This window comes from Fringilla coelebs (assembly GCF_963513975.1).
Source record: "Fringilla coelebs genome assembly, chromosome: 14".
NCBI lineage: Eukaryota > Metazoa > Chordata > Aves > Passeriformes > Fringillidae > Fringilla > Fringilla coelebs.
The window spans coordinates 18,922,511-18,948,892 of NC_140040.1; the positions used below are offsets into that span (position 1 = coordinate 18,922,511).

A 26,382-nucleotide genomic window follows, 5' to 3' on the forward strand; every position below is an offset into this window, starting at 1 on the left:
CTCGTTCACTCCCAACTCGGGATAAATCCCTCCTGCTACAGCCATGCTCACTGCAGATGTACTTGACCAGTTTAAATTCAGGAACAAAACAATTTTCAGCAGATAAGGCCATTAATACATCAAATGTGAGCAGGATCCTGCTGCTCATCCAGGGACTGGGAACAGGTGAGTGGAATATTGGGAGTCCCCACAGGGACCCCAGTTCTCTCCTCTGGGTCTGCTAAAGAGAAGGGCTCAGTGTGGGGACACACTCAGCAAACAATCAAAAAATTAAATGGAAAAATCACAAAGACTCAGAGACATCGTGTGATGATAAACACAACCATCAGTAGACTTGTTTCAACAACTATGTTAAATAACAATGCATTTTTAAATTGGTTCATTGGTACTGAATGACTGAGTACCTCACCCTGGCTTTTATATAGAGAGAAAATTCTTAAACTGGGCCTGAGAATACTGTGATCTGAATATTTAGAAAAGGAAAGGACATAATTACAGCCCCTGCAGTCTCATGGAGTTTAAACTGAAACCTGATGCACACATGTGTTCAGATGTTTTTTCACCCATAGGAGTCCATTGTTTTTGTTAATTCCAATTGATTTGTAGCAAAATAAAGTGTTCTAACTTAGAAAAATAGGTTTTAATCTCTGAAAAGATTTAAGCTGTTTTTCAAACCTCTAAGAAATATGGTAACATTTTCTATACTTTTAATATCCCAAATTTACTTACTGCTGCTCAAAGCAACCTTTCTTTCCCCAGGAAATACTTATTCTAGAATCTTAACTCCAGACATTAAGAATACAGTTAAGGGTAATTTTACTACTGAAAGCTTGTAGGGGAAACACACATGGTCTGCTGAGAGCAAGGCATGGATGGCACTGTGTCCTCTGCCCAGCACAGTCAGGCTGACCCCTTGCAGAACTGCACCATTCATGGCATTTCCCCATCCCTGTTTATTCCATTACAGCTGTGGGGCAAATCCTCCACAAACACCAAGGGCTTAATGGAGTGCAGTGAATGGGCTCAGCTTGCAGAACAGAGGGGGAAGCACCGGGAGCATTTGAGCCAAGGGATTCTGCTCTCACTATGGAGCAGTTTTAGTTAATTCATTGATTGGGCACTGAACCTCACTGCTCACAGGAAATGCAGCTGCAAGGGCTGCTCATCCATGCCCAGTGCATAATCCATGTATTCACACCTTAACCCAAGAAACACTTCACATTCCTAACAGAAACAAAATCATTTCAACTCTTCCTCTCTGTCTGCTACAGGTGGGAACACCCTGAGCTGCCTCTCTCTGCACTCTGACCACGACCCACTCTGCCAGGGCTGTGCCCACTGTTTCTAAGCCCTTAAGAAACCACTGTGTGTGTTTATTTTAAATCAAACTGACTCAAAAAAATACTTTTCCTTCTCCTCTGTTCCCCCCACGCTGCATCTCTCCCCTGCCCACAGCACTGATTTCAGATTCACCCTGACCACAGGACCTGTGACAAATACACTTGAAAGGAATGTGACCACCTAAAACTCATTGGAAACCACATCCATAGCACTCTGGACTGGGAGCACCCCTCACACCATTACCAAAAAGAGCAGAGCTGCATAGATTTAAAAAAAAAAAAAAATCTCTATATAAAACTATTTCTTTAGTCAGTTGAGTTCCATTTACAGCAAGGAACTGCTCTCTATTTGGACAGAGTAGCTGGAATTAAGATGTGCCAAGTCATATTTCATTGCATTTATCACTAGAGATGCTGAACTTCAACATAGCAAGAGCATCATATCCTTAACCAGCAGCAGAACATGGCACCAAGCTGTGCACATTCATAACCACACTCACTGATCATGTTCTGGAGTTCTTTTACAAGGTGAAAAAAATCATAAAAATTATATTAGAAATACAGAAGTTCTGTAAGCTAACAGAACAGTAATTTTATATGTGTCAATATGATCATTAATTTAAATTAAAAACCAGTTTGTTTGGTACTGCATTGTACTCAAAATTATTCTGCAGATGCTATATAAAAAATAGACTCCTAAATGCCATCATTATTTAATTGCATACACGAATTCAACTGTAGTTAAAAATAACAACCAAGAATAGTGGAATTGAAGTAATTCAAAATTTTCTCAAGAAAATTCACTTTTTTTATCATCATGACAGATTTTTCATCAACCCAAACAAGCCCCTGTGTTGTCTGTATCTATGGCAACTAATCAGAGATACACAGCTAAAAGCTCTAATAAAAGAATAAAAGGTTGTCAATTGTTTACCTCCTTTATTTCCTGGCCTGCCACATGCAAGCCATTCCCAAATCCCCCACACTCAAATACACATCAGTGCTGGTTTTTGTATCAGTGAACTTCTAGTTATAATTTCAGGAAAACTTCAGACTCTCCAGACCAGAAGAAAACCCAGGTAATTTATAAATGAACTATTTGCCCTTTCATTTTGAGTCAGCTTCCAAACATGGGTGGCATTGACCTCCCAGCCCCTCCTTTCCCCGCTGCCTCTCCTCCCTCCTGAAGGTTCCTTCAGTCCTTTCCTGGCCCTGCACAGCCCAGAGAGCAAACACATCCCCTGTGCTCTCCCTGCAGGGCTCTGGGGGCTGCTGAGCACCCGGGGCTCCCCCCAGCTCCTGCTCCCGGCCGGGCTGAAGGGAAAATCAGTGGATGGAAAATCCCAGGCAGGGATTTGTAACCCTGCCATGGTGCTGTGCTCGTGGTTAAACTGCAATCCCAGAGCCATGGGACAGGCACAGCCTGCCTGCCTCAACAGCTCCCTGCTGGCTGATGGGACAGAGCTCCCAGCTGGACTGACTGACAGCCCCAGTCCAGCTGCTGCAAGCTCCCCAGCCTGACATTATGGCTTCAGAACAATCAGAGTGGTTACTCGTTCAGTATGCACACTTGGAAGCGATTCTGAGTTTATGTCAGATGTGACACAAGATTTGGGCCAACCTTCTCAGCCTGTTTGCTATTTTCATGATTCTCCTCTATGAGGAAAAGCTCATGCTGTTTGCAAAGGGAAATACAAACAGTTCAGAATAAAACACTGACCAAAGATTACACAGATCAGTAGCTAAATATACAAGAGTCTGTCCCAGGAACAAACCTGTCTGGGGACAGGGAGGCTGCAGCAAGCCCTGTGCTGTGCACAGAGAGGCCAGCAGAGCCTCACTTGTGTCACCCTGGCACTACTGACCACAGCAAAGCAGCTCCTCTGCAGCGTCCCCAGGGACAGCACTGTGACCAGTGACAAAGGAACAGAGTCCCCCTGCTCTCACACCTTCACCCATCTCAAAAATGCGTTGGAGCTCCTCCCCAGGCGGGTCCCCATGAGAGCCCAGGGCTGCAGGAGCCCCAAGGCAGGCACAGCCCAGAGCTCAGGGTGCTCCTCTGCAGAGCCCAGCAGCCTCTCTCTGCTGTACCCAAGCCAACAGCTCCCACAGAAACTGTGGGACTGAAAATCTCCAGCTCCCTCCTACCTCTGTCCTCCTGATCTGATCCCTGAGGATCCCCCAGAGGTTTCAAGGCTGCTGGGAAAGGGGACCGAGGCAGAGAGACACATCACAAAGCAGCAGTGTCTCTGTGCATTCAGCTACAATGGTTAGAGCAGCAGGGGGATGGAAATAAAAGTGTGGAAGCCCCAAAGATGTGCTGCTCCCTGCTTGAGAACAAGGAACTGCTCCGTTCCCTTCTTTCACAGAAGAAAGCAAATGCAATACAATGTACACCTATTTTTATAACCATGATTTCTACTGTTGAACAATTAATTTTTGTCTTCCTTCACAAACCTGCATCCCTTCAACTCTGAATTACAGAACCATGGAAATACAGTACAGTATTCCTGTCAGGGAACAGAGAGATAAGGGCAAGGGGAAGATCGCATTTAATATTTTATCCATCCTTCCTTCACCAGAAAACAATTCAGTGCTGACATCTCTGCTTTGAACAGAGGCTTGATCTGCAGCTATTGCTTCTCTGAGAGCCAGAGACAAGGCAATAATGATAAAAGATCTGCTGGGTTTCTTCCCAGGCTACATGGCACATCCTTGTGGCAGACTTCACTTCAAGCCAAAGTCTGAAAGTGGGAATCACGCAGCAGCAATTCAAAGCCGAGCTAGGGAGTAAAACACACCAGGAATTTTGTCTCTGCAAGCTGCATGCACTGCAGAGGAGAGGGAAGATAAGGTGTCTATTAGTCTGCTCTTAGGAATAAGAGGTCTTGAATCACAAGAAACATTCTGGAGATATTCTGCAGCAATTATGTTTTTGCTTGCATAAAATGCTATTAGATCCTTGGCTGAGAGGCACATGAAAAACAGGTATAATACTATGTATGATTAGCTGTCCCACATAAATTAGGGTTTAATTCAACACCTACTGAGGCTAATAGTAATGATTTCACTGAAACATGCTAGAATTAAGATGCCTCTAAAGTACAGAAATGTAATAACTGTTCATCAGCACCTCAAAGATTAACAATACTATATGAAACATAATTATATCTACAAAAATACCGTGCATCCTCACATGTGCAACACAGTGGCTCTGCAAGTGTCTTTAGAAGGATTCACCACCAAAAGCTATCATTTAGGCCTTCAGAGGAGCAGCATTTACAGGGAGGATTAGTGCCATGCTTTCTTCAGAAGCTGGTTATTTTCATTTGCCAACATTTTTACCCTGCACTATTTTAGTGCAACTGTTCCTCTAGACAGTTTTGGCACCCGTTCACTTGCTACACCCTCCTGGATGCAAATGCATCTCCTTTCCCCTGGGCACATAAACACACACCTCACCCTGCAGACAAACATCAGAAAAACTGATTTGCACAAGTACTTACAAGTACTTCAAATACCAACACAATTGCAACATTTCAAAGACAGCATGCAGTAATTTTTAAATTAAGAAATAATAAGGGGAAGGTAAATCAAACTAAGTCATGGATACCGTGAAAATTTTTTCTTCAGATGTGATCACTTCAGTTTATAATTATCTGAAGTTATTTGAACCCAAAGGAATGGGCTGCCATTACAAGCAGAAGATTTTTTATGTACCTCCTCCTTGCCTTTATTACATTACACCAAGTCCCATATGCAAGTACTATGATAATAAAAAACCTGCTTGGTAAAGCAGCATCAAACCAAAACCTTCCAGTTGAGGGAACTGGGCATCTGTTCCAACCTCCCCACTTACTGCTCCCTCTGAGACAGCATCCCCCCAGGTGAAGGAGAGCAGGGGCAAAAAGCAGGCTCAGAGGCACTTCAGGGGAAACTCTCTGGGAAGAAGAGGAGTCTGCCCCAATGCCAACAAATAATGAGATGAAGTGTAGGGCAGCTTTGGGCTGTGACATTCACTTGCTCAGAAGAGATTGGTGCTCATACCCAGCCCTCAGGAGGTCACTCTAGGCAGGAACCAGACTGCAACTGATTTTCACCCTTTAATCAATGTATCCATGCAGTGTCTGAACAATCCCTGCACTGATGTGAGGCACAAAACTCAGGTTTGGAGATGAGCTCTGCATTCTGCACAGACCTTTGGCCTTTCCCAGATCTGCCCTGTGGTGTCTGACAGGAGCCCTTGTACCCTCCAGCCCCTTGCAGCACACTCACTGCTGCTGCAAGCTCTGGCTCTTCTCATCCCTTTGTTCAGGAACCTGCTCTTCAGGGCACCTTTGGGTCCTGCCAACATCTTCCACAACCAGCTCATACTCAACACAACCCACTGCCTTACTTGGACTTAAAAGCAATGACAATTTTACTTGATTAAGAATTCTGAAGTTTGGGCTGCATTCTTGCCATGGTAATTATAAGTGGAATATTCTATTTATCCTGTTTCCATCATACATGTATATTTTCATTTTGCTTGGAATGTTTCTCCTCACATGCTTTCCAAATGTTTAATCAAGTGCTGCTCCCTTTGAAATACTAATCCTGCCAAAGTTTTTTATTGCTATTTTTCAAGCATTGTGGTGCTTTACCCTTCTCATCTTTCAATACTAACATAGGGGTTTTTTCCTTGCTTTCTGTTGTATTGTTGAGGTTTTTTTTAAGGATTTGCCTGTGTTACTCTAGCCTAGTCACTCTGTACATCCCTGTATTCTCTTACAGTGGGAGTCAAGAAACACCAAACCAACTCTGGGAGAAGCCCTACAGCCCAGCTTGCAGGATTCACATTTTCCTTGAGACATACTGGATTCCCATCTGAATTTTTTCTAATATCCTTGATATTAGTTTGAAACTATCTCAGTTTTATGTAGTGGGTGGTCCTTTCCTTTCTAACCTGTATGACTGCGACTTTCATTAAATTAGAAACATAAAATAATTAAAATATTCTTGACATTCATCAATCTCTAGACACATATAACTGTACAATTTAATTCTTTAAATATTTAATTAAAAGACACATAATTACTATAGAGAAGGCTGCTTTTTGGCCTGTCTCTCACTGAAAACACTCTGAGCAGAACACTGTAGGGGACCAGGCTGACTCACAGCAGGATTTGGTGAGGAGCAGTCAGCACTCCCTGTGCATCACAACTCCCAGCACACAGGGTCACACACCCAGATCTTCAACACAAAATCACTTTCCCAGCTCTTGGGAGCATGAATTGCCCTCATTCATCTCAGCTGACTTTTGGTTCTTAAGCCTAATTATGATGTATAACACTCAGACTTTATAATAATTGTGTTTCCAGCTGTTGGCCATCCTGCTCACTCCCAGCAACCGTGCCAGTGCCAACCAAGGGACTTCATGCACCAGCTGCAAACAAAGGACACAAACCCCTGCAGATCTACCAGCTCCTGAGGACTTCACTCCTGGATAAAATCTCTACCAGCTCCTGAGCACTCCATTCCTGGCTAAAATCTCTACCAGCTCCTGAGGACTTCACTCCTGGCTAAAATCTCTACCAGCTCCTGAGCACTCCATTCCTGGCTAAATTCTCTACCAGCTCCTGAGGACTTCACTCCTGGCTAAAATCTGCTGGTGGATTAGTCACTCTCTCTGAAGAGTGATCTAAAGCTTTCCTTGTAATTACCACAGGCTCCTCTGTGGATTGAGGGTAGTGCAGGGCCCTTACCTGTACCCAGCCCATTAAACAAACCAAAATAAAGCAGGCAATGCAGTTATCTCTGGACTGAGTGGCAATAAAATTAAGCCCTAAATGCTAATACCTTCAGCTTGGAGGATAAACACATTGCTGGAACACAGTCCAGTGTGCAGGAAAAAAGACATTAACATTTGTAAATAAAAGGTGGAAGACAGCTAACACTCTATTACTGTAAATATCACGGAATATACTTAGGGCTGGTGCATTTCAGACATTAGGACAGAAAGCAGGGAGAAGTTACCAGATCATTCAGCCATTCAGTTCTTGATTTCTTCACATTTCTTACAGCTAAGTCTCACTCTTTGCTCTTTTAAGTTAGCAGTTTGCTTGTTTGGAAAACATTTTAAAAACTTAGATTGGCACAAAGAACTCTCAGAAAAAAGGGTCCCAAAGGGAAACAAATTCCTACAGACATCAGTAACCTCAAAGGAGCCCCACTATGAAGAGTCCCCTGCAGTCCAGTCCCTGAGTGCTGTTTCCATCATGCTCCCCTCAGGTCCTTCTCCACCTTCCTGTCTCTCTCTCCCAGACCAGGATCTCTTCTCCAGGACTCAAAGCAGACACATTTGGTGATCTGCATGTCTCCACCACTCCTGACTGCTCTGCTTCAGACTGCCTACCTAATCCAGCCCTACACTCCCAAAACCAGCCCTCTGCTTCATACTGTCCTCTGACCTCTGAATGTCAACCCAGGTTTTTCTTCTCCCTCCATTATTAGACAAAATAAGACAGCCAAGCCTTGAGTAACATGCAGATAATTTGAATTTATAAACACACTACTGACAATTTCAACTTTGCTCAACACTTAAGAAACCCTGCAGTCTCCTCTTACTTCACAATTTCCCAAATCCTTATCATCCTCCAGCCCGTTTCACTACAAAGCAAACAATCTTTCAAGGACACTTACATTCAACACAGCCAGCAACAAAGAATAAACCCTAAATTTCAAACTGAGCTATCTGAAAAAACCCAAAGGTACTTGTCTTTTGTAAAGTTAACCCCTTCACACTCTCACAATCGTCCCAGATCCACCTCACGGCATAAACAGTGGCATTAAATGCATCACAAAAAGTTTCCAGAAGATTCTTTAATAAACTCTATCTCGCTGTAACAAAATGATTGGGCAAACCACATCAATATCTATAAGGAATAAATGTCTTCAGTCTATAGATGATCATGGAGGAGACACAGTGATGCAGAAAACCTTTTTTTTCAGACATTAAAGCTCTACTCTTAGTTATCCCTAGCTTTTCATTTTTACTGCTCTGACAGGATTGAGCACCACTCAGACTACCTCAAGAAAAGAAAAGAAGATTTAACAAGTAAATATCACAACTATCAGCACCTTTCCTTTATTAAAATCACCTCCAACATACACAGTTATTAATTATTTAGAAAAAAATTAAAAACCAGGAAGTGAAAATCAAGAGCTCTACTACAAACAACTCTAATTAAAACTGACCCTAAAATATATTACAGAAATAAGTCTAAGCCAGACACAAAATCACCTAATCAACCATCTGATACATACAGAAGAGCTCTTCCAGATGGGTCCTGACAACTGACAGTAATCAATGTACAAACTGACAAGTCTATCAGATCTAATTACTCCCAAAACAAAATAAACATGAATATTTGCCCTGGTCTATATTATATTTAAAAGAAGGTTGTAACTACAGAAGAAAAACCTTTCCCAAAGTGCTGGCTCCAGCCAGAGGCTGGTGCTGGGATGTTTCTGGTGAAACCAAGGCAGGGCAGCTGGCAGGAGGAGCAGATGCTGGGGAGGGCACGGGGCAGCACAGGACACACACTGGGGTCACTGCAGCGATCCCAGAGCCCAGGAAAGAGCCTGGGATCCCCAGAGTGCTGCCTGGCAGGCAGTGGGGCTGCTCCCTGCTTCTCCCATTGGCAGAGGCAGGGGAGGCAGAGCAGCTCCAGCAGGAGCAGTGCATTATGATACAACACAACATGAGCATTAGAAAATGCGAGATGAATCTCAAGCCCAGAGGCTCTTTAGCACCACTCCAAATCACAACTCTCTGCCTTCATTTTTCTTCTTTGCTACTATTCCACTTCTTCTCTCAGTACTTCTGACTTTATTAACCCTTTTTTCTCTTTCTTGTCTTCTACTTTCCTGTTCTCATGGTATCACATCGGATTCCTCAAAAAGCACCTGGGTATTATCAGAGAGATTACAGATCAGACAGGTTTGCTGACACACTCCAACCCAGGGAAGCTCCAGTTGTTTCCAGTGAGAAATTTACCACTTCACTGGCACCTCAGTAAGACATCACGCTCTTTTGACAATGTGGCCCCTGAATAAAAGCTACAAAAAATCATAAATCAAACTGTAACCTGGTTTGAACGGTCTGAATTCAAGTGCCGTGAATTTGGTTTTTTCTTCAAATACTTTCCCCAGAAATTCAAGTCTAACGAGCCCAAAACAGACTTCCTGAAACACAAGCTTCATTTTTGTTTTCTGGGAATTGGAAAAGATGCAGTTACGTGCTATGGCTAATTTTTGGCACCCTGTCTGGAACAGTGAGTTCTGTTTGCTTTAACAAATTACACCTTTCTCATTAACCTGGCCTGAAATGATGAAATAAATTTTTCAAGCTCTTTTTTGGTCCTTCTACAAATCTGTGCTAAGATCCCTGATCTTTCCACACTGTACACATAATGTGCTACCTGAAGGTGTGCAGCAGCAGCATATGGTACAGTAGGTTATAACTATTTTACCATCTGTTCTATCTGAACTCTAACCTCAATAATCCCATATCAGCTTTTCCTGCTAACTGCCACAGCTCTTAGATCTTGGCTTCTACTTGCTCTCTTAAAATTAAATTGCAGCAAAATGCAGGGCCAGATCCTAGACTGCTCTTCAGAAGCCTCCACTGCTCCCCAGGTGACTTCATTTGGTCAGGGTCTTAAACAAATTATGCCTACAGAGCTACAGGCCTTCTTTTTTTTTTTTTTTTTTTTTTTTCCAGTGAGAAAGATAAATCAGTAACTGGAACATTCTTCATTCTGAAAAATATTGCTCAAGATGCTGCTGTGTGCTTTACACACTCACTTCCAAAGCACTTGTTTCTATTGTGCTCTCATCCCCTTCAGTGGAACTACAGAGGATTCCACACCTTCCAGGAGCAAACTCCAGGGCTGTCCCTGTCCACCACCTCCCACCATGGCCCAATCCAGTTTTTGCACCAAGAGCCCCATCACTATAACCTCTCACTGCCTTCCTGCTCTGTGTTCCCAAGAAACCCAAACAGTAGCATCATAGTGAATAAAAATGTTCATTTTATTGCAATAAATCTAAGTTCTATCCAAAGTTCAGGAAGCTGGACAGATTCTGTAAACTGAGAGAAGACATTTGAAACTTTTATTACTATCAGGGTTTGATGGGTTTGAGTTTTGTTTGGGCTGTAGGGTTTTTGTTTTGTTTTGGTGTTTGATTGTTTTATTTTGTTTTACTTTTAAGACTTGCATCTCATGTCATCAAGTTCTATTTCATACAGATGTTGGAATTTGAAAGTAAGCTCTAATTCCAGCTAGAACAGCTCATCTGATGGACTGCCTTCAAATTTAAAGTCTGCTTCATTTACAAAAAACTTCAAAAATAGCAACGTAGTAATTAAAATCCATGAAAGACTCTGGCTTTGGTATAATTTAAACATACCCATGCAAAACAACTACATACACACAGACATATGGAAAACAAAAAAATATTTTTAATGTATACTGGTCACAGCCACAAGAATATGCCCCCCTATATTTTACTACAGTACTTGACAACAGCAGTTCTTATGGATGATGAAATTGAAGAAAGAATCAAATATGATTATCACCATTTACTATTTTACAATATCCATATTCAACTCAAAACAGTAAATCATAACAGCTCAGTAAACTTGTCTGGCTCATTATCAACTGAACCAGACTGTAATGCCTACACAATGAAAACTCCATTTGTAAAGGAGTATCTTTGTAAAATTATTCAACTTTTATAATCAGCATAATGCCCTCTCATTGAAAGTATCTGTATCTTCTCCATTTTGAAATGCCACATCTTCTGTACAAACATTGATTCCTTTTGGATTCCTGTTTAGAATCTGAACAAAAGGGCAATTTGATTTTTTGAATGTGTGAAGAAATCAGTTTCGTGAGATATAATTCTGCTTTTTCACACATGAGCAGTTTAAATATGTTATTCAATGTTATCTTGAGGCACAAACATAAGGCATGGAGGTTAGAGAAGCCAAACCTACATACTAGTCTGTTACCTCAAATGTCTTCCCCAACATGCAGCTGAAGAATACCATGGGATCCACGGTTTAAATGAGGAATATTGGCTTTAATTGTAACCTGGGTGAGGGCATACAGTGCCCATACAAACACACACAGTCCCTAAATATGTAACTCCACACGTGCTTTCCAGCCACACCAATGGATCTGTATTCTACAGCTCTGCTTGGGGGAAGGGAGGAGCACTTTGTGCCTTTTGGAGTTTGTCCTAAAACTGCCTCTTCCTCCACCCCCCCCACTATGCAAGGGAAATAAGAGCTGTGATGGTTAACAACTGGACTTCACTTTTCTCCTCTAAATACAGGAGGACATCGGGTCTGCCCTCCCCCACCGATTCTTCTTTGCATTCAAAATATTCCCACCTCTGCATAAAAATGACTTTTTTATTATGCAGTTGCACAGACTTTCCTAGGTGGCACCCCAGGAGCATAATCCCGATTCACAGAACAAAACCATCTAATTACCCCAGTTGCATAATTCATTGGCGCAGGAACAGGAGCTGGCCAGCCCCGATCTTATCTGAGCCACTCTGGGGAGCACCTGTGGGAATCCCGACCAGGGAGAGGCACCTGCACAGCCCAGACCCCCTCGGGTACCCCAAGGGCAAGGAGGACAAAGGAGAGGAGCCCTCCTGCAGCCAGCCCTGCCTCTGGCTGCCCAGTGTGGCTGCAGGTGGAGCAGGGAAGGAGAGGTTTCTCACAGCTGTGATCCCCACAGCCACACTGCAATGAGCCAGCACCTAACTCAACTGCAACTGGAAATACCCAAAGTATGTACTACAGGTTTACTCCAAGCTCATTCAGAGGCAAGACTGTAATTTCAAAATCAGACATTGCTCAGATGACAGGAACAAAACACAGTTATGGAGCGCTCCTTACTTTGCATCTATTTTTTCTATCATGCTGATGAAAAGCTCTCAGTATTCTGGCAAACTTCCCAACAGAAACTTTTTAGACACTGTCTTTAGAGAATTGCAGCAGGTCCTTTTATTATAACTTGTTTGTTTTAATTTACCAGAGTTGCTCTCAAGTTCCATCTAACCTTTGAAAAACAGCATCCTGTTTGTTTTCAGGATCAGGTATTTGCCATTCACTGAATTACAAATCAAGATGAGCCCTGAACCACTCTTGGTGCCAGCTGGCAAAACACCTTCTGGTCTCAGGTGAATTTCAAATGTAAAATATTGATATTTGAAAGAACTGTGAGTTGGGTTCTAGTGTGTAATATTTTACCTTATAATAAAGACTAAGCTGGAAAACATTTCAATTTTCAACAACGTTTTCATCCTGCATTATAACACACATGAGTGGCAGAGAGACTTGTCAGCCCAGTGGTTAAGGCAGTATTCATCTTTCATCTCCTGCATCTGGGCTGCAGCCACTCAGCAATAGACTCACTTTCTCACTGGAAATGTCATCTCGGAGCTGAGAAACCTTCTTGACAAATATGTTTTTGAAACAGATGTATTTTTGCTAAACATTTTATCTTTGACAAAAATATATTTTGACAGAGGAAGTTTCATAGCAATTTTTTTTTTTTTTCACCAGCTCTAATAACAACTTAAGACTTTCAGGACCTAGATGGGGAAAGCTGCTCGGACTCTGCCTTGCTGATGGAGGTAAGGCTGGAGCAGTGACCACTGCTGTCACCACCCCATGGAAATCCATGGCATTTCTCTGGGATTATTTAGTGCTCTGCCCCATTCCCCACTGCTCAGCAGCTGCTGTGGCATTCAGAGCAGGGCTAGGAATGGGACACAGCTCATCTCACCCTCCTCCTCCTCCTCAGCTGCTCTTCCCAGCCTTGTCTGAGCTACTTCGTACTTGGGTAGTAATTAACAACATAAATGTTTAGAATAAACAGTAAGGACAGGGCATTTGAAAAAAGAGTTAACAGATGTCCTCAGCTTTGCTGCTGGCCTAATAACGTTTCTGCAGTAATTTATTTGATGTGGAGTTTATTTAGCTGCTGCAAACATGCAGGGTTATAATAATCATAAGCAGGTTGCATTAAGCACAATACGACCTGGGTGTGTAACAAACAGTGTTAAAAATAATCCCAGGAACTGTATGCCTCCAAGATATTAGATGTGCAGTATCTTCTACAACCTGATTGTCAAAAGCTAGCCAGAAAGCACCTTTCAGACTTTAAAAAAAATATTCAAAGAAATATAAAACCCAAGACTTCTTTTACAGATAATTTTCCCTATAGTTTGGGATAGCCAGCATTAAATTCAAACATCAAATCCTGGCATACTTCAGTAAGCTATCAGCACAGCAGTGCTGCCTTTTTTTCCTTTGAAAAATGAAAGAATTAAATTCAAAACAAACAACTTCAATTTAACACCAAACTACAGGATAACCAATCTTAAAAATGTCAAATTGTAATGGATCTTAATACCCATATAAAACACAAAAATAGTGGCATTGTTCCTTGGTAATGCATAGCAACCTTACAGAATTTCAGTGAAGGAGAAAGAAGGGAAAAACACCTTATTACTTCTAACTCCTGCGAGCCATTTTGGTCTCCAAAGGTTTTAGAGCGCCCGGGGCCATGTGTCTGCAGTGTTTCGGGAAATGACTTGCCTTCGCACGAACACTGCTATGTTCTGCAGCACTGCTGCCCCCCAGCATCCCCGCTCCATTTCTAGTTAACTCTTCCTTACCTGTAGCAGCCTTTCCCCCCTCTTTTCTTTTTTTTTTTTGCAGCAAGATTCCAAAAAAAGAAAAAAAAAAAATTACACCCCCCCCCCCAAAAAAAACCCATCTGCTTTTACTGACAAGTTTTCTCAAAAAGAAACAGGGCCAGAATTTAACTCTATAAACCTTTGAGAGGAAAAGGAAGTCAATTTGAAAGTAAAATATTTGGCAACACAACTAGTTTAGCTAACAATCGCCATGGAGCTTTGAAGTTTGATACTGCTCTCATGTTTGTGTTTTGCCTCAGTTAACAAACAGCAGTTAGAAAACAAAAAAATCATCAACACCCCTCAAGAATACAACAGCTCGACTAAAATCCTTATCACTGTATTTAGGTTTTTAATTACACTCCCAGCACCACATTCCAAGTCCCTGGGAAAGGCCTCATAACTATTCACCAATTTGTCTTAGCAGCAGTGTATTAAAAGTAGCAGGAAATAATCCAGCATAGAGGGGAAGAGAAAGATTTAATCCTCCAGATCATCTACTGAACTCACTTAGCACAGGCGTTTTGGGTTTCCCTCTATTTTCTGTGCAGACACATGGCTGCACACAAAGCTATTCTGGCTTGATGGCTTTTTTAAAAATCTCCAGAAAATTCTTTGCCAAGGTCACTGCTGACTGACTCAAAATATGACAGTGTACGAGGCTACTAAAATATTCTGCTCTTCTCAGAGGTTGAGTAAGCAGCTCTAACTAAGAGGAAAATCAATATAATACTTCACAGTGAGGAAGAAAATGGAAAATAGTTTAGCAGTTAAGTGGTTAATGCAATTCCTAAGTGTTCAGCAATCATTGCAATTTAGTGCCATTTCGATTATTACACAATAAACAGACCATGTTGTCTGGAAGCAAATTTTTATGAGTATAGCTGAAGGGGTTGCAACTTATTTAGCTGCTGAAACTCTAAGGGAAAGAACATTTCTGAATGCTAACACTACAGATCAGAAATATACAGGTACACTGGAAAGGTTATTTTTAGGTCACTACTATGGTAACTAACCACACTGACCTTTAAAATTAGTATGCAGTTCAAGAAAAATGAAGTTCAGTAAAATGTTCTTTAAACAGCGTAATTTTAATAAACAATATTGTACATCCTTACAGCAGAATTCTGTCACTTTTTACAGCTATTAATTGTACTTTTATATCATAATATAATGCACAAAAATATCATGGTGTAGAACTGACTAGGAAAAAATGTAAACAGCCAGAAAACTGATTAAACTATCATTAATTTATGTTTAAATAAATAAATAAATAAAAAGAACAGCTATATTTATTTCTGTAGAATAAAATAAAACTGCTAGCTGGAGAAGAGACATTTTTCATATAATGTAATGTCTTTGAAATAGAATAGGCCTAGTTAAAATCATCTGACTTCATCTCATTTTGAAATACAAAATTTTAAGTGGATTTCAAAAGCAAACCCAGTTCTGTAATTTATAAATTCAAAGAAACAGGCAAGAATTATATTTGGGGCAGATGAGATAAATAGCATAAGACTGAGGGTGTATGGTTGATGGCAGCAGGGACTCAATAAAGAAAACTATTTTGAACAAAAAGTGCTCTCTGAATCCAATGCACTAAGACAAAACATCAATTAGAAACAAGGCTTTAATAAATTATATATAATGTGCCAGTCCTTTAGGAAGGAAATGGAAATCAAACTTTGGTCATAAAGGTGTGCAGGCTGTCCAAGGAACCAGCACCACCCAGAACACACTAACAAGTAGTTAATGCTGGCACTTGGAAAGAGCCAATTTACCCCAGCAACCCATAATCATCAAACACAGAGCACAACTCCTCTGATTTTATTTTCTCAGCCATGTTGGAGACAGCTTATAATGTTATGTCAAATGGCTGATAATAAATCAGAACATAATCAAAAGTTATTTTATAAGCACACATTTACATCTATATGTGCACGTGTACAGAGAGAGAGATGCACAAACATTTTAGTCTAGACCTTTGTCAAAATGTGGCTCTTCCAGAAGAATATATAAAAATTAATTTTCAAGAGGGGAAATTATATCTGCATTTTTCCAGCTTCAATATGTGAGTAACATTGCTCTTGAAGTGCCATTTAAATTCCTGGATCACAACTGCTATGAAAAAAGAAAAAAAACCTCAACAACTAGTGGGATTCTGTACAGTGACCCTGTGTTTCCTGAATTTCATACCTACATCCCCAAATCACACCTACAGCTGTGTTGGTGTCAGGCAGGAGAGATGGATGCTGGTCAGTTGGTAACTGTGTTCACCTCCTACAATATTCACTGTGCAGACAGGCAGCAAGGGACAGGCACAGCTTCCAATCGAACACCACCAGCAACCAAACAGAAACAGCCAAGCAACCCCCATAGCAGGGATGAGGAGCTGTGCTGCGTCCTCCTGGTCCTCCCTGGGCTGCCATGGCAGTGAGCTGGTCCTCATGGCAAGGGGAGGGACCTGTGCTGGGGACAGTGACACAGCCAGGACAGCCAGGGACAGCCAGGAACATTGACACAGCCAGGAACAGCCAGGTACCCGCTCTGACACCCTGTGCTGGGGACAGTGACACAGCCAGGAACCGCCAGGAACCCTGCTTTGACACCCTGTGCTGGGGACAGTGACACAGCCAGGACAGCCAGGGACAGCCAGGAACAGTGACACAGCCAGGAACAGTCAGGTACCCTGCTGTGTCACCCTGTGCTGGGGTTCAGGGACAGTGACATGTACCCTGCTGTGTCACCCTGTGCTGGGGACAGTGACACAGACAGGAACAGCCAGGTACCCTTCTGTGTCACCACACCATGTGCTGGGGACAGTGACACAGCCAGGTACTCTACTATGACACCCTGTTCTGGGGACAGTGACATGTACCCTGCTGTGTCACCCCGTGATGGGGTTCAGTGACAGTGACACATACCCTGCTGTGTCATCCTGTGCTGGGGACAGTGGCACAGCCAGGTACCCTGCAGTGTCACCTTGTGCTGGGGACAGTGACATGTACCCTGCTGTGTCACCCTGTGCTGGGGTTCAGTGACAGTGACATGTACCCTGCTGTGTCACCCTGTGCTGGGGTTCAGTGACAGTGACATGTACCTGCTGTGTCACCCTGTGCTGGGGTTCAGGGACAGTTTGGCAGGCTGCAATCCCAGGAGCAGCTCAGGAGCAGGGATCCACTGTGCCCATGCCTAGAAGGGGGCACCAGGGCAGCATGCTGATTTCTCTCCAGTGGTGCTAAAGGAGGGTGCTGGCAGCCACACTCCCTCTTTCTTTTCCCCCCATCTCACTAACAATTACAATTGTTCTTCTGTTAGCAAAAAACAACTTAGGTGTATTAAAAAAAGGGGATATGGCAACGGGGTCTTGTTTCCAAAATGTAAAGCAAAACCTTGAGCTTTGCTTTTCTGAACAGTTAAGACCTCCTGATTAGCCTCCCCTGCCTTCCTATGAGGTAATTTTGCTGATAGTAAATTATCAAAATTGTCATTTTTGGAAAGCTAACCGAGACTCTGAGCATGATTCTTGACATCTTTTCAGCCAAGACTGCTCCCAGCTGTTGGGCAAAGAGCTCAGTGAAGGGAGGGAAGGCAGCAGTGTGCCAGGCAGGTGAGTCCTGGGCAGGAGGGGAAGGAGCAATCACAACAGGTAGAGTGCCCGGATGGAAAAACCTCCCCGTGGGATTCTCCCATCAGCAGCCATTCATCCTGCTGCAATGAATGTTACCATCTCCTCATTTGTAGTAAAACAGATACGGGTTCTCAAAGGTTATTTTTCATTTTGCTTGACTGGTGTTCACACAAACAAATCCAAATTTCAATTCAAACAAACAAACATGCTCATGTAAGTACTAATTCAGAACTCAGATTCCACCCAGATTACATTTTCCAGCCTGACATAAGAGAAACATGAAGCAGAAATAATTACTGTCTGACACTAGGAAAAATGATGCTGATTAACGACACAGATTTAGTTTGAAAATACAGATTTCACTGCAATACTATGGCCACATGCAAATCTCTAGCTTTAAAAAGAAACTGCTAATTCAGAGGAAAACATGGAGGGGTTTTTGAGTGTATAAATATAGATTCTTTTCATCTATTTAGCGTGCAAATTTATTTAAAACACAATAAAATGACAGGGTGGTCTAAACACGAAATATAAAAATATAAGAATGTGAAATGAACAAACTTTTTCACTCTGCAGATTTTATTTTATTATTAGATGCTATTCCTAACTTGTTAAAATTGATCAAATAGAAAGCTGTGAATAGAGAAAAAATTAAGCCAACTAGAAAAGTGTGACTTGGATTTAATATTTTATAATTGCCAAGGGACATACTGAGATCAATGAATTTTTGCCCGAGATGAACGTCAGAAAGAGATGTACTTCAGTCTTTTAGGGAACATTGGTCTATTTAATTCTTGTGTCTGATGCATGTGAAATATGCCTGTCTTGGCCTTCTTGGAGCCTGCAGGCCACGCTGGAGGCAGACATTACCACTTTTAATAGGCCGCCATCTGAGCAATGGCAAGGGATCCAATAACCCATCCACTCTAATGGATCTGCCTGTTTATTCACTTACACCTTCTTCTGCAGCTAATTTTAGTTTTGCATGCTGAGTTGTTTCACTTTAATTTAAATGAATAGAAACAAAGGGGAAAAGACTGTGCAGCTAATAAACCATGATTATTTTCCAAGTTCTTCACAACAGGATCCTCCATATACTAAGGTATATCACTTGAGAACAGATCTGCTGCTGTGTTTTTCCACTTGTTGTCACAATTAACAAAGCTTCTTTTAAATTTAGTGAGACAAAAAGTAGGTTATTATAAAGTCTTACTTATGATGCACTAATGATCTGCAGCAATATAAGGCAACCAGCTTCAAATCATTATGAGGGTCTTCAAAGAATAATACAGGTGATGTTAATGACTGTGCAGTATTCTCACAAACAAACCCAGCATACAGTCGAATCTAGCCCTTCATGTGGACTTTGAAGATCACAGGTAACACTTAATGTGTTACTTATAAACTTCTAGTCCCTCTAGATACAGAGAAACTCCTAGTAATAAAAATTTCCACTACATTTGATCCTTAGGAAAAATATACATTACAGGCTAAAACTTATTAGGGGATATAATCTCTATATTTGGACTGCATTAATATTTTGTTTCTTTACAGAAAAGCTCTTCCTCCCTTTCCTTAGGAGGTGCCTCTTGCATCTCACTCTCCACAACTCGTGGGTGCTCCGCCAAAGCTCGAGGTGATTTTTGAGGTCCCTTCCAACCCAAACCATTCTATGATTTATTCCAGAACCTTCTGCTCACCCAGCTCTTTTTACAGAGCCACAGTTCAGGTGCTTTGCTGCTCTGAGAAAAGCTGAAAGGACCTTACTCAGGGGCTGTCACTGCAAGGCACAGCTCTCAGTAAGTTACAAAGGGCTTTTTCTCCAGGTTTGGTCAAATCTCAGTTGCCAGGGCTCCCCAGTGCCCATCAGTCAGAGAGGGCAGCCAGGGCCAGGTGTCACCTGCTGCTGACAGGTCATTCCCTGGAGCTCTGCAGGAGCCTCTGTGTCCCTGCCTGGGGGGACACACAGCCCCTGACACTGCCTGCCCTCAGGAAATCGCTGTGCCTTTCAGGCAGCAAGTCATCACATCTAGGCAGGAGCCATCCTCTTTTAAAGGCATCAAAGGAATACAGCTCCTTCTTCCAGAAAGAGCAGCCCAGGCTTGGTCCCCGAGGTAACCAAAGCACAGCCCCACTGGGTGAGCCCAGGAAAAACAGCTGCTGAACTGGGCAGTGCCCACAGACTCTGACTTCACTGCTGCAAAAAACTACTTTTCCCTGTAATAAAATTGCATAAAATACAGCAGCATGTGGTCATTTGTTCCCTCTTCATGACAGAAACCAAAATGCATGAAACATCTATAAAAGGTTGTAAAATGGGGTAAGGTTTGTTGACCAAACTGCAGGAATGTAGATATGAAAAACTAATATTAAAGGCCAAAAACTTGGGAGCCAAAACTCTGCACCACTCTGGGTCACAGCTGCAGGGAGAGCAGAGATGCAGCAAGAGGGGAGCATGTGTACCCTTCATTTAGAAAAATACATTTAGTTTGGCAGCTGCTTCCCCTGTAAACAGCGTCTGTAGCACTAAACAGCCATAAAATAATGTAAAAACTCTCTTTGGAGCGAAAGATATTACAACAAAAAAGGGTCTGTGCCATTCAGAAGGGTCCACAGCACTAGCAGCTACTAACACAGGAGGAAAAGGAAGCAGCTACAAGTCCTTTTTTTGTTTCTAGCTGGTTATGTTTTCCTTTAAGGGATCACATTATGAATCTGACATCTCCTTATTTTTGCCAAAGAGACTTCACCTCCTTTTATATCAGTTGCTGATCTCTTACAGATTCCTTAATAACATGGTGTGACACAGAATCAACTCAGAGGCTTTACCAGGGCTTTTGGGCTGGATTTGGGTTTTTTTGTCACAAGACACAAAAGTATGTATTTCAAAGGATGATCCACACATTATGAAAATTGGCATCTTCACTTTGCATTCATTTTATTGCCAGTGAATGTTTCCTCTTAGAATTGAGACTGCAGTGGAAGATACAAAACTATCAACAGTATCCCCTTTAATACAGAGCAAGAATTTTAAAAAGGCTCCTCAATTTCACATCAATCTGCACATCTAAAGCTTAAACCTGTTGGAGAGCAATATTTTCGGACAGTTACAAATCCAGCTTCCCTTTTAAAGTGTTAGCTCAGACCTATTACTGAAATGTCACAAACACCCAAAACCAACAGGACATTTTGCAAGCACAGAGACAAGTTAAAATAATCTGCCTGCTTTCAATACGTGTAAGTGAATCTGCAAAACAGAAGAAGTTACATAGCAGCAGAATAATTTTTTCCCCCCCAAATTGTATTTGTAGACCTGGATACTAACTCCCAGACATGCTGTGGAAAGAAAAATGGGAACAACAGACTGAAGTTGGGATTGATTTACTTCATTAGCTGGGATTACAAGTTTAACTTACAAACCAGAGGTCAAAATTTCTCATTAACAAGGGGGCCATGAATCGCTGCAGGGCTTGGTTCAAGAGGAGACCACTCTTATTACTAACTACACATTTCAATCTGTCTTTGATGTTCTCCTTCTACCCTCCTCCCTTTTATTTTTTGGCAGAGGAGTTGATTTTAATTGTAGCTATACAACACAGCTCAGTTTGCCTGAGAGCCAGCCTCCACATCTGCAGTGAGTGCAGTTCTAGTGATATTGGGTGCAGTCCATAGCTTAGGGCTAATTTTAATGGCTCCCCTTTTCATACAAGGCTCAGATTGTTTTCCACGTGATTCCTGTTAATTTAGCTGCAGGAAAGGGCATCAGTTTTCCTTGTGAGTTTCTGATCCATACTTCTAAACTAGGTGAAATGTATTAAAGAAGAGAAATGCTCATAAAATAAGAGATTGGATTTTCTACTGCCTCCCTAAGTGATTAAGCAAGTAATCCCACTATTTTAATGCACAAAAGAAAAATAGAACATACAAATGGCATTTTTCTTACGTCTGTATTTTGGTAAACAATTTATGAAATGCTGTAAAGAAGCTCTTGAAATCTCTGACAAAGCTAAGAGTTAAAAAAGGATGGCTTAAATGCCTGGATACTGTGCATTTTCAAAATCTACAGATTCAAACAAAGATTTCACAGTACATTTCTCAAAATAAGAGTTGTGTGCATCATGGCAGCAGATGGTGGAATACACCACCAAATAATAAAATGTTTGATGAGTATTTTCTATTTTTGATGAATAGAACTAAAATACAACTGAATAGTCAAAGGTGGAGTATTTAAACAGATTAAAAGTGCTCATTCTACAAGATCTACTGCAGTTTTTAAAGGAAAACATGCCACTGATGCTGGTTAAACTGCTGAAATTTTCATGTATCACATGTAGTTGAAATCATAATCAAATTTGTCTCAGCAAAGTTATACTCTTCTACAGTTGGAACCACCTGCAAGTATTGCCAAATTAGAAAACCCCCCCAAAAAAGAGTAGTCAATTCTTACAAGTAAAAAACACAGATAGCCTTTTAACAAAAACAAAGTATGATGGTAATTTTTTTTCATAATTTAAATGTAGAAAACAATTGCTAAGGGTAATGACTACCAAAATAATTTGTCATAGATAAACAGTTTATTGCCTTTGTTTACACACATCTATTTTGACTCCAAAGAGGTACCAACTCCAGCTTCGTACCTATTTATTACTAGCTATGAAAGACAATTCTGCACATGGTAAATTCATGCAGCCTTATGATGCAAAACCCCAAGGTGAAAAGACAGGAATGATTAGGTGAGTAACTTTAGTTTAGGACCAACAGAAATTTCTATTTATTCCAACAGACAAAAACCTCCTGTATATTATGCAGATTCCCATTTTCTACTGGGCCAGTTTCCACTTCACACTTGGGGGTGGCATGTATTAAATCACTTTCTCGTTTCTATGAGCACTGGCTGTTGATAGTCCCTCTTCCAAGCTTTTCCAGTGGCAGAGCACTAGAAGGTGTGAGCAGAGAAGGAATGAGCAGAGAAGAAATGAGCAGAGAAGGAATGAGCAGAGAAGGAATGAGCACAGAAGGAATGAGCAGAGAAGGATTGAGAACAGAAGGAATGAGCACAGCTTTCAACCCACCCCAGAGCCAAGAATTCCCTTCTGATGGCCAAGTCGGTCCCTTTAGTGCAGCCTCCTGTTGCCAGTGTGCAGCTGATCTGCCTCTGGAACTCCACAAAGAGCCTTTGTCTGCCTCTGGGGAGCTCTGGGGCTCCGTGGGCTCCCCCAGCTCTGCCTGTCAGGGCTGGTGGCCACACAGGTCAGGGCACTGGCCAGGGCACCTTGGCGCGACGCGCGGCTGCGGCTCGGGAGGGGCCGAGCGACGCGGGGCGCAAGAGCCACCCTCAGCTTTCAACAGGGGGTTATCTTAACAACTAGACATCTTTAAAAGGTCATTATTGCAGTCTAATTTCCAACTGGCACCAAAATGAAGGGTTGTCTTTGTGCAGGATTAATTTAAAAACCTCAGGATTTGATGTCAGTGGGAAATAACCAGCGTGGGACTCATAATGCTGCCTTCTCCTGCTTCTGGCCAGCACCTAGGGCTAATTTCTTAGGAGATGAAAACTATGACAAGCCCTTCAGTTAAGCTGAAAGCAGGCAGCAGTCCAGTAACACCCACAGGCCTCAGAGGCATCCTGTGACCCCCTTAGAAAAGTCACATTCACTTTGCTCTTGAGAAAGGAAAAATAATGCTGGAGGCATTTTGTTTTAAACCATGTGAAATAAGGAAATGTGAGGATGTGAAAATGAAGTGAAAAAAGTTAGAATTCATTTCCTCCCTTTGCAATGGCTTAGAAGCAAAACTGGTTCATTTTGAAAGTGTGTGTAAAAATCTGATACATTCACCAGTAGGCAGTGACTACAAAATGCTTAAGGTAAAATATGTAAATATGTAAAATAATCTCTTGAAAACCATCTCCTTTTGTGCTTGAAAGCATTTTGTAAAAGCATCTTTATTTCTCAGTAGCATTAATAGACAGTCAGAAAGAAAACTTGTCAAAACAAAAAACAGCAACAAAATTCAAGGTACTAGAATAATATTTTGAAACAAATCTGCAGAATAGTGAAAGGGAAGAAAATTAATGCGTAAATTCCTTGGATGACTTCTGCCCTTTTAGTATTAATCTGAATAATAATAAAGGAACATGTAAATTACAGTTTCAAAATTTTAAATGGGGTTATTTTAACTATCATAGACTTAAGGCAAATCTAATCTGCCAAGTCCTCACTCTCATTTCAGTCTAAAACTCTGTCTCACTTTTTTACTCCTATTATGCCTTTTAACTTAGATGGGCTTTTTATCTCCTAGCTAAGCATATCCAACCTCATTTCCTCGTTCCCATTAAAGAGGTCTACACAAACGTGCATTCAGTCTGTTTATTGCTTGCCACAGACTGCTCAGCTTGTTCCAAAATATTCTCATTAATAAAAGGTTGCACGTTGAGGACCCATTAGAATGCTCAAATTAAGAGAATACTTAAAATTTTCATTCTTTGTCCAAAATTCTTGAGATGTTTTACCTATCACCATATTATCAACTACATAGGCAAAACCAAGCAGCAGAGAGTTCATTAACATTAATACAATTTTCAAAAACTGCTCCACAAGTGAGGTCTCAAATCTGAAAAATGAACTCCAGCTCTAAAATAATTTGTCTTGGTTTAATGTTTTTTCTGTATGTAGAGAAAGCTAAGGTAAGGAACATGTAAGGAAGACAGGAACAAAGGGAGAGGGTGGGAATCTTGAGCCATGCAACACACAGGTACTGAATGATCCTTGGAGCAAAAGGCTGCAAAAAAAAAGGCTGAAAAAATTCACATAGTATCAGGCTTCAAGGGGGTATGTAACAACAGAAACACCCACACTAGAAAGGAAGTAATGATAAATTGGAATTATTTTGAGACATGGCAAAATTTACACAGTCCAGGAATTTTTATAAAAACTCATCAAAATTTAAAATTTTTCGACCTCAAAAAAGACAAAATAAATTATTTGCAGCATCACATCTGAGCCCCACAAGCAGGCTACCCCACATTCATTTATGGGCAGTCAGATGTATTCACCATGCTGTAAAGAACTTCTAACTACCACCCCAGAATCCTGACACAAGTTGAAAGGAAATCTGGGAAGCTGACAATGCCAAAGAATGACAGAGCCGAAGTCTTCATCGTTCTCTTTTCCACAGTATTATGACTAAGTGGATGAATGCAGGAATGGCAAAAGGATGTTCTGGATCAGTCTGAAAGGGAATCAAAACACCCAGCTTGATTTTCCTGCCCGCCATGCACCCAAGCTGTGATTTCCCAGGAAAGCGAGGCTGGAACGATGATGCATCTTGACATGCTTTTAATATGCAAACTATTCATCTTGGAAGCTATGATTCTGCAAAATTTTTAAGTCTGAAGTGCATGCTTAAGTATTTAGATAAATTGGCATTTTTTTTCCTACCTAAGACAGCTACAGTTAATGGGTCAAAACATAATTTGCCTGTCTTGTTTGAGCTCACAGACATTTGTACAAGTGTCACAATCATTCATGTGACACTTGTCTGCTTTATTATTCTATGCCAAAACCGAGCAAATGTTTACAAGATCTGTTTTTCTGAAGCATATAGGGAACATATAAGAAAGGGGAAGACGTGAATAGGAGTAAGCAGGGAAGCTCTATAGATACCAAGACTGCTCCTTTCCAACACTGCTTTTCTGAATGCAAGCTTCTCCTCCCTGTGTTCTTTAAATTATTAAAAGAATGTTTATAATCAACTCAGTTATGGTCAAGTGTGCATTGGCCTGTAAATTCAAATATCCTGCCCTCCCATCATCCCTCCACTTCGTCACAGGCACAGAGAGGAGCTTCCTGACTGACATATCCCAGGAATATGGGCACATGGGCTCCTTCTCCTCAGCTCTGGCCCGAGGAGGGAGTTCACACACAGCTCCTCCGCTGCAATCTCAGCACAGCAAAACAGCTTCTTTGTGTAATTCCTTCATTTTCATTCCGCAGCTGCTCTTTACTGAGACTTACACATATAACCATTGCTGGGAAAGTATAGGAAAGTTAATAATTGTTAAAGGCTTACATGAAAGTAATTGTTCTGCTTCTTCTGAATTGCCAATACCGATTTTGCTGTGAGAGGGGATTATGGAAAGAAATGGAACACTAGAGACGGGAAAGAACTGTTACCAAAATAATCTAACAAATGCAAATACAGCCCCCAGTATTAACAGAAGTGTCGAGTCTAAGAGCACAGACAGATGTTCTCTCCGGATCCAGCTGTGCAGGGAAGGGCTTTGTGCCCCCTGCTGCAGTCATTATCCCGGATCCGCCCCGATTCACTGGGGCCAGCCCAGCCCAGCCCTGCTCCCACGGGCCCAGCTGGCACTGCCCGCAGTGGGAGCCTGGCACGGAGCAGGGCAGGGACCTCCCCAGCCACTCACGGTGACAACCACAGCACTCCTGGCCCTGGCATGCTCCTTCTGAAGCCCCACAAAACAGGCACTGCTCAAATACTACCATCTCCCTCAGAAATAGAAATAGAAATAGAAATAAAAGGCATTTTTAAAATCACCTAAGCAAATAAAGCAATGCATAGCATCTGATTTTTATTTCTTGGTGTTTTTCAACGAACATACTGATGGATTTTTCCTACTGT

At 41.7% G+C, this 26,382-nt stretch overlaps 1 protein-coding gene across 1 annotated transcript in view; it reads right to left on the reverse strand.

Moving 5' to 3' along the window:
• The window catches only part of LOC311159270 (transcription initiation factor TFIID subunit 4-like), a gene marked incomplete at its 5' end in the record, with an annotated part of 149,496 nt that overhangs the window by 2,015 nt on the left and 121,099 nt on the right, over nt 1–26,382 (reverse strand). The window lies entirely within an intron of this gene.